The following is a 10,230-nucleotide window of genomic DNA, read 5'->3' as shown; positions in this document are numbered from 1 at the left end:
TGGAATCATGTTCGCGACATATATAGCTGCAAAACTAAGGTTTACTTAATTTCAGATACAGAAGTCGGTTTCACAAAAAAAACTTAATACAAGATTAATCGTAAGTAAACTTATCTACTCTTGACTTACGACTAGCTTTAGTCGTAAGATTTGTTGTGAAACTGACCCCAGATGCAAAATTAGAATGCGATGATTTTAAAATTAGGTCCCACGGTGACCTTTATTTTGACAGTTGGGATTATATACTTTACAAACACTGTAATTTCTTAACGTGTTTTTTTTTTATTACGATTGCATTTATTTTCACTCACGTTTGTGCAGTCAAAAGGTTTGCAGTTAAAAATGCAAGCATTTATGTCTTAGCAGTATTCAAAACTTAGATACATATAGACATTTTTCAACTAATATGAATTCCGGGATATAGTGCGGCTAGTAAACCTATATATAGATTTTTTTGTCATTCTCGAGGAGTTTCTGTGAATAATCTATTTCTTTAAAAGAAACGAAATAAATCTAATTTATAACAAATAATGATTTTTAACAATATAATACAGCCAAAATTCATATTTTAAAACTGAGCCTGTGAGGCTTTTGCTTTACTGGAACAATTCCTGATGCTTCGCTGTTACTGACACAATTCTGTGTAACAGATACCCAAAAGCTTGATTCATGCTCGAAACTACAAACAAAAGCAAAATTCATGCTCGAAACTACAAACAAAAGCAAAATTCATGCTCGAAACTACAAACAAAAGCAAAATTCATAAAAAGCAACTTAAGACAACCATAATGAATTACAAATCAATTTGAGGATATCAGGCATATGATTACGGAAGCCGATAAGGGCCATTCAAAAAAAATATTTTATGTCGTAATTACGACATAGCATGTCGTAATTTCGACATAACATGTCGTTATTACGACATCGCTATGTCGTAATTTCGACATAACATGTCGGTATAACGACATCTTTTTGTCGTAATTTCAACATATCATGTCGTAATAACGACATCACTATGTCGTTTTAACGACATAGCTATGTCGTAATAACGACATCGCTATATATAAAAGAATGTGTATTATGGTTGGCAAGAGACTACATGACACAGAAATTAACAAATAACAACTATAGGTCATCATAATGCCCCGAATAATTAGAAAAGCCCCGCATAGTCAGCTATAAAAGAGGGAGGAAAGATACAAGAGGGAGAGTCCCCGAAATGCTGTATGGCAGACAGTGTTATTATTTAATTATTAGCTCCCTTGGTAAAACTCCAAATTTCCTATTTAATGTATTTTATTGTTAAATAATTTACATGACGCTTAATAAGTTAATATTTGTGAATTGCATAGCTTTTGCTATTTGAGTTCATTGTTTAAAGATTTCTATTAATATTGTAAAGTTTAATATTTGTATCGTCGCAAAATCTTTGGATACCTTCTTTGAATACCTTCAGTGAGAAACTTATATATTTTTTAAAAAAACATTAGAGGTTGATAAGTAAACGTTTGTCAAACTGCTGTACAGGCAGAATAGGTAGATAATACTATGTGAACATGCGAGCCTAACTTGCCAGCTAAGCATCCCATCTCCCTCAAAATAAGCGTATACTACATGGATTCTTATAATAGTTATCAAAAATACCAGGATTATAATTTTATACGCCAGACGCGCGTTTCGTCTACATAAGACTCATCAGTGACGCTCAGATCAAAATAGTTAAAAAAGCCAAACAAATACAAAGTTGAAGAGCATTGAGGACCAAAAATTCCAAAAAGTTGTGCCAAATACGGCTAAGGTAATCTACTCCTGGGGTAAGAAAATCCTTAGTTTTTCGAAAAATTCAAAGTTTTGTATACAGAAAATTTATAAAAATGACCACAAAATTGATATTCATGTCAACAACGAAGTGCTGACTACTGGGCTGGTGAATAAGGGTGAATTAAAGTATCAATTGCTCTAATGCTACTTTCAAACGTTGGGCACGATATTCCTAGTACACGTCACACCTATAATGCGACGTCGAATAGGGTCTTTGACTTCGATTAATTTCTGCAAGTTTTATTCGGTTTTTTATATTGTTGGTTGATTCTGGTTCTGTTCGTTTTGTGATGTCATTTTATCAAAAAATTACCTCGAGTTGTGGAAATCGATATAATAATGTTGAGCCTTTAAGTTATTTCAACTTAAAATGCAGTACTGTCGCAAGTAATGTAGGAAGGAAAGATGGGACGGAAGTACATGTATACGGTTTTCATATTTTTTTTTATCATAGGATGTTTAACTTTCTTGTTGCATTTTAATTCGATGAAACGGTTTTCGTTGCTGTTTGGGATTCGTCTTTCAATTACCTCCATTTCATGCACAAGTTTATATTGACGAAATCGCGAAGTAAAACATTCCGTGAACTGGTATTAAGTATTTTGATATTGGTGATTGCACCTAACTGAAGTGACGACTTTAAATGATCTATTTCGGAGTACTTCCGTAACATAAATTTCAATTTATTTTATAAAATGGGATTTTTCCCCCATTTCCAAATTCTTTTAAATAAATCGTTAAAAGCTATACAATTAATAAAAATTGCAAAATTTAACCTGTGTCGAACCTATTTCCCCGGGCGGAGTCTTTAGCAACATGCACTATTTTTTTTTCGGCAGCCATCATTAACATCTTTCTCCAAGTTTCATAACACGATTTGTTTTAATTATCATGAACATTTAATTGAAACTTTAGCACATTTAACGTCGGAAATTAGCGTCTTTAGGATTTTAGACGTTTTCAGACATTTGGAAAAATTGGCTACCGTTTTGTAATGTATGGAAGCATTTTATTCCTTTAAGACCCAAATATGTAGTTAATAAAGAAAGAATCTTGGCATTTTTTACTCTTCGTATATCAAACTTTTGTTTTGATCAATTATAAAAAATTACGCCTTAACTGCTTTGAAAAATGAAATATCAACTTGGACACAATGGCTACCGTTTGCAAAACGACTGTGTAGAGAAGATTTTATTGAATCAGCAATATTTGAACTCACATGAGGCAAATATTTGTACTTTTGTTAGATATTATTTTTGTCTTACAATTTTTATTCATTTTCTACTATAATATGCACAGTCGAGTCAAATGAAATTTGGTATAATAACGGCTTTAACGCCACAAAAAACCGACACATGTCGTTGTTCCTGTCCCTGTGGACCCTATGGCTAAAATGGCCGTATTTTCACCTCAAAATTTACTCTGAGTACATACAAACCTACGCATCTGTAAAAAAAATCAGGCATAGCATGCCCTAGATAAATGTTTTATGTTTTAGAAAAAAAAAACTTACCAGGATTTTGCCGTGCACTTTTTTTCATTCCCCCAGAAGGTGCCAAAATAAACTAAGTTGGGTAACAGGTTTGAGAACTTCCCCACAGGTAAAACTTAAAGTGAGCATTTTAATTGACATGGACATTAGATGGACAATAGATACCTGACAATAATTGGTTATAAACTGTGTACCTGAGTGGACCATATCAAGGTAAACACAACTGTTTGTTAATTTTATCATCTTCTGCAGAGACGAAAAAAAGTGTACGGCAAAATCCAGTTAAGTTAAGAATTTTTTAAATCATACAATGCATTTGAATTCTATTTCTCTAGGGCATGCTATGCCTTAAAACTTTTCCAGATGCACAGGTTTGCCTGTACTGAGAGAAAATTTTGAGGTGAAAATACGGCCATTTTAGCCATAGGGTCCACATGAACCTTAAACGACTTTGTCTGCCTGTACAGCCCTAGCACTATGAGCCATGTTCATTTATATTGGTATCTATAACATATATAAATTTATCACTGAGAAAGAAGGTAACCAAAGATTTTGCGACGATGCAAATATTAAACTTTACAATATAAATAAATATCTTTAACCAATGAATTCAAATAGCAAAAGCTATGCAATTAACAAATATGTACTTTTTTAGCTTCACGTAAATTATTTAACAATAGAATACATTAAATATGAAATTTGGAGTTTTACCAAGGGAGCTAATAATTGAATAATAACACTGTCTGACACACAGCATTTCGGGGACTCTCTCTCTGGTAGCTTTCTTCCCTCTTTTATAGCTGACCATGCGGGGGCTCTTATAATTATCGGGGACATTATGATGATGTTTAATTGTTAATTTCTTTGTCATTTAGTCTCTTGACAATCATAATACATATTCTTTTAAATATAGCGATGTCGTTATTTACATAGTGATGTCGTTATTACGACATGATATGTGGAAATTACGACATAGCGATGTCGTTATAACGACATGTTATGTCGAAATTACGACATAGCGATGTCGTAATAACGACATGTTATGTCGAAATTATGACATGCTATGTCGTAAAAACGACATAAATTTTTTTTTTTGAATGGCCCTTATCGGCTTCCGTATATGATCGATTGTTTACGTTACACACGCGTTTCGTCAACATAAGACTCATCGGCGACGCTCGAACCAAGTAAAACTTCGAAGAATTTTTAAAAACACGTAATCCTATTAAAAATACGGCTTAGGTAATATATACCCCCTGAGGTAGAACACTTTATTGTAATTCAAATATCTACGAAGAATTCAAAATTGTCAACTGAATGAATAGATATTCCCATATATAAAAGTATTTATAGCATGTCAATATACAGGCTCTTGACATGTCCCTAGTATATACGCCATGCTTCCTCTAAAATACTGACCAAATTTGCACCATTAATAAGTCTACTGTATGCGATAGTTAAAACGGTAGGAAATTTAAAAGGTGGACATATCACACGTTCAAGTTCATAGGGAAAATATCAGATTTGACACATTTTTGCGTACGTTTAGTTGCAAAACTAAAATGTGCATTGATCCAATTGAGAAAATAGCATTTTTCAATAGTTATCATAATTTCTGCTTTTTGTAAGTGCAAGTTGACTAAGAACAATAAGATATTGGTTTTCTACCAATATAAAAACGTTGACATCTCAGTTTCTATGGTCCTTTTATTTTTTTTATACTTTGCGTAATTTTTGTACCAAAAAAAATATGCCTTCATGGTTATTCATACTCTTTTTCGAAGCGTTTATGTCCGTTAACTTGAGAGAAATTAACAGAGAACGCGATTCCGGAAATTTAATTGAAAAGGGGGAGTGTGTAAAAATGTATAAAATCCAGAATAATACAGTGATAACGATATGTATTAAACAAGTAATGAACTTTTGAATAAAACGAACATCATTAATTTGGGTTCCAAGCCGAAAATTTCTAAGAAATGAAAAATAAATATGAAGATTGGCACCATTTTTATAAAAAAAAATCCAAAATTGTTACAAAGATCTTTTTCTCTCGCAAAAATTACTTCATTTATTTTTATAAAGTATTTTTTTATACATTGACATGTTAAACGTACATAATTTTTGCATTGTGAAAACAGAAAATGAAGCTACTTGTTTATTGTTAACGCTTCAACACTGTTGGTCATTTTTCAATTTGAAATTTTTTCTCGATTTTAATTCGATTTTTAGAAAAATTGCACCGTACGATTTTTTTACGACCGACCAAAAAAGGAAGTTCAGATTGAAATAAACAATTAATTTCCCCATAGGCGACAATGGTAGCCTTTTTCGAGATACAGACTTTAGAAAGTTGATTTTCTTAACGAAACCTTGCTAGAATCAAAGTAAAGTTATTAGGACAGTATTTTTTGGTCTAAAAAATATAGGGTCGCGTTGCTTTTCTTAGCGTATTTTGTACTTATCTCCCATGCCTATCAATTTTGCCCTTAAAAATACGGGTCTTGTCCTAGCGTTGAAAAGTCATCTCAGTGCCTTTAGGGCTACGGAATAATTTTTATTTTGCCTTTTGTATAAAGCAGAGTGCACGAAGTCTCTAAAAATAAAAAATAAAGGGGCACTTATCGACCAATCAGGATTCGCCATACTCTTAATTCTGAATACCATGTTATGCTCATAAAATGGCTGCGCCCATAAAATCTAATGGTGTATTGTAACCTATACGGTATTTAATACTTTCTTGTATCGTGCAATTCATAGTGCGTTAGATGAACAAATATATATGCCACAAATAAATAATCTTCAAACCGTTCTGGCTTTACTCTCTGAATTTTCAGAATTTTTTATCGGAGGTGACCCCAGTCGAAAAATGTGAAGAAAAAAAAACAGTTTTTTGGAGTAAATGCGGTTCTGTTAAAAAGGGACTGAAGATAATGCACACTTTCTCCAATGATTCTTTATATATCATCAAGTACTGATTATATTGATAACAAAACCAATCCAATATATAACTACTACGGTGAATTTTGAACAACAGTTTTAAATGAAACCGTTTTCGTAAAAAAGTACATTTTTGAAACAGACTATAGCATTTCAAAATATGGAATATGTGTTAATATTTGTGTTTTGACATCGATAACTGTTTGTTAACTACAAAATGGCATGCTTATTTTATTCTTTTAGTTTGATATTCGTGTGAACATTTCAATGTTCGAAGGAGATCATTTCCGTACATTTTCGCTGAATTTGGTAATTTCGATAACAGCACTTGGGTCGACATTGTTATGTTTAAAAATCGATTTATATTCACAAACTCTAGACGTGTACTTGCTCTATTCAAACAAATCAGCAGAACTTCAGAAAATGACATATTCGTTCCACAGTAAGTCAAAAGTCGAGCCCACCCTTGTTTCTAAGGTAAAATGCAATACCAATATGAAACAGACTATAGCTTAAAAACTAGATAATCAATATTTCATTTGTCACCAAAAAATACCGTTTCACATCAAATGTCAAGTAAAATTACTGTTTTTGACACTTTTTGAGCACTATTATAAAGAAATGTCGATGCTGTATAGATTGAAATAAACAATTAATTTCCCCATAGGCGACAATGGTAGCCTTTTTCGAGATACAGACTTTAGAAAGTTGATTTTCTTAACGAAACCTTGCTAGAATCAAAGTAAAGTTATTAGGACAGTATTTTTTGGTCTAAAAAATATAGGGTCGCGTTGCTTTTCTTAGCGTATTTTGTACTTATCTCCCATGCCTATCAATTTTGCCCCTAAAAATACGGGTCTTGTCCTAGCGTTGAAAAGTCATCTCAGTGCCTTTAGGGCTTCGGAATAATTTTTATTTTGCCTTTTGTATAAAGCAGAGTGCACGAAGTCTCTAAAAATAAAAAATAAAGGGGCACTTATCGACCAATCAGGATTCGCCATACTCTTAATTCTGAATACCATGTTATGCTCATAAAATGGCTGCGCCCATAAAATCTAATGGTGTATTGTAACCTATACGGTATTTAATACTTTCTTGTATCGTGCAATTCATAGTGCGTTAGATGAACAAATATATATGCCACAAATAAATCATCTTCAAACCGTTCTGGCTTTACTCTCTGAATTTTCAGAATTTTTTATCGGAGGTGACCCCAGTCGAAAAATGTGAAGAAAAAAAACCAGTTTTTTTGGAGTAAATGCGGTTCTGTTAAAAAGGGACTGAAGATAATGCACACTTTCTCCAATGATTCTTTATATATCATCAAGTACTGATTATATTGATAACAAAACCAATCCAATATATAACTACTACGGTGAATTTTGAACAACAGTTTTAAATGAAACCGTTTTCGTAAAAAAGTACATTTTTGAAACAGACTATAGCATTTCAAAATATGGAATATGTGTTAATATTTGTGTTTTGACATCGATAACTGTTTGTTAACTACAAAATGGCATGCTTATTTTATTCTTTTAGTTTGATATTCGTGTGAACATTTCAATGTTCGAAGGAGATCATTTCCGTACATTTTCGCTGAATTTGGTAATTTCGATAACAGCACTTGGGTCGACATTGTTATGTTTAAAAATTGATTTATATTCACAAACTCTAGACGTGTACTTGCTCTATTCAAACAAATCAGCAGAACTTCAGAAAATGACATATTCGTTCCACAGTAAGTCAAAAGTCGAGCCCACCCTTGTTTCTAAGGTAAAATGCAATACCAATATGAAACAGACTATAGCTTAAAAACTAGATAATCAATATTTCATTTGTCACCAAAAAATACCGTTTCACATCAAATGTCAAGTAAAATTACTGTTTTTGACACTTTTTGAGCACTATTATAAAGAAATGTCGATGCTGTATAGATTGAAATAAACAATTAATTTCCCCATAGGCGACAATGGTAGCCTTTTTCGAGATACAGACTTTAGAAAGTTGATTTTCTTAACGAAACCTTGCTAGAATCAAAGTAAAGTTATTAGGACAGTATTTTTTGGTCTAAAAAATATAGGGTCGCGTTGCTTTTCTTAGCGTATTTTGTACTTATCTCCCATGCCTATCAATTTTGCCCTTAAAAATACGGGTCTTGTCCTAGCGTTGAAAAGTCATCTCAGTGCCTTTAGGGCTACGGAATAATTTTTATTTTGCCTTTTGTATAAAGCAGAGTGCACGAAGTCTCTAAAAATAAAAAATAACGGGAGCACTTATCGACCAATCAGGATTCGCCATACTCTTAATTCTGAATACCATGTTATGCTCATAAAATGGCTGCGCCCATAAAATCTAATGGTGTATTGTAACCTTCAGATATCATGCTATAACATATAAAAAAATTCAGCTGTGTGTTAGGTGGGTGCATTAAAGTCACTAACTACGCGCCTTTTCTGAAAATGTCACTCGCCTATTATTACTATTGAATTCAATTGCTAAATTGATATGACTTTACAACAATATTTCTTTTTACATACATAAAGGTAGGAATTGATAAAAGTTAGTTTGAAGTTAGGAATAAAACATTTCACAGATCTTTTTTATGAATGACCTTACCTTGCATGCTTTTCATAATCTAATAAGCCTAAAGGTGTTTTATGTTTTTTGTTATTGCCGAACATAGCCGTATTCTATCAGTATGAATATGTTGATATAACTTGTCGGTTTATTTTAGATTTATGAGTTTGTCTGTCCCTTGGATATCTTCCGTCCCTCTTTTGAAACATTACAATTGTCATGATGATTATCCCGACATCTTTTTGTGTATGTGATGTTTCATTATAAGACTTAGCTGTTAATTGCTGGGTCATTTTAATCTCTTGTGGAGAATTGTCTCATTTCATTGGTTATCATACCACATATGCTTTTTTTTATATTAACATCTAGTTTTTACTCACATGTATTGAACAACTAGACGAGTGAACATATGCAGCAGGCACATAATCATGTTTATGAATAATACTATTCCTGAGAGATTAAGTCTTTTTCGGTAAATATCTACTAGATTTTTAACTAAAGGTACTATGAGGAAGTTTACATATACATTTACCTTTATTCCAAATCACTTAATAAATAAACAAAGCAAAAAGAAGTATACAACTGTACGCAAGTCATAAATTGGTTAAGAGGAAACAAATCCGAGTTACAAACGAAATCCGAGGGACATACACTACATGAACGAATGAATGAATAAATAGTGTATTAGAGTACAACCTGAATATATACAATACATTGAGTATTGACATAATGTTCAGCCAGCCAAATAGGTTTATGATGCACTATAAGGGAAAAACAACGGAAAAATCGAAAAATGAACAGCAACAACAAACAAATGCAAACATACATCGAAACGGTTTATTTTATCCCAAATGCTATATTCCTCAATTTGACCAAAACAATACTACGTGACAGTGAATAGTTTGTACATACGCAAGAATACCCAGCACAGAGAAAATACTCATAAATAATATAACAGTGCATACATGTAATAGCATGTCAACCGCTTAACAACTTCTGTCAAGACGTCATAATTATTTAGACTAACAAAATACTTTGTCGGTTGATAATGGAAATCAACTCAACTATACTGATAAATGAGTCATATGTGAAATGTGCCGAAAATACAGAGTTCAAACCAGACACGATAAGGCATAACACTGTATATATATCAACCCGGACTTACAACAATATACTACTGTAATTACATATGATACATCATAACTTAATACAGAGTTCAAACCAGAAACGATAAGGAATAACACTATATATGTCAAACCGGACATACAACAATATACTACTGTAATAACATATGATACATCATTTCTTAATACAGGAATGTTGGATGTATTAATACCAAGAAACGTCGTAACGCATTTTGAATTTCCACTAGTCAAAACGGTCATAAATTACATTTTATCATA

This window comes from Mytilus trossulus, chromosome 7, assembly GCF_036588685.1.
Source record: "Mytilus trossulus isolate FHL-02 chromosome 7, PNRI_Mtr1.1.1.hap1, whole genome shotgun sequence".
In the NCBI taxonomy this organism is placed as follows: domain Eukaryota; kingdom Metazoa; phylum Mollusca; class Bivalvia; order Mytilida; family Mytilidae; genus Mytilus; species Mytilus trossulus.
This window is presented reverse-complemented; position numbering follows the sequence as displayed.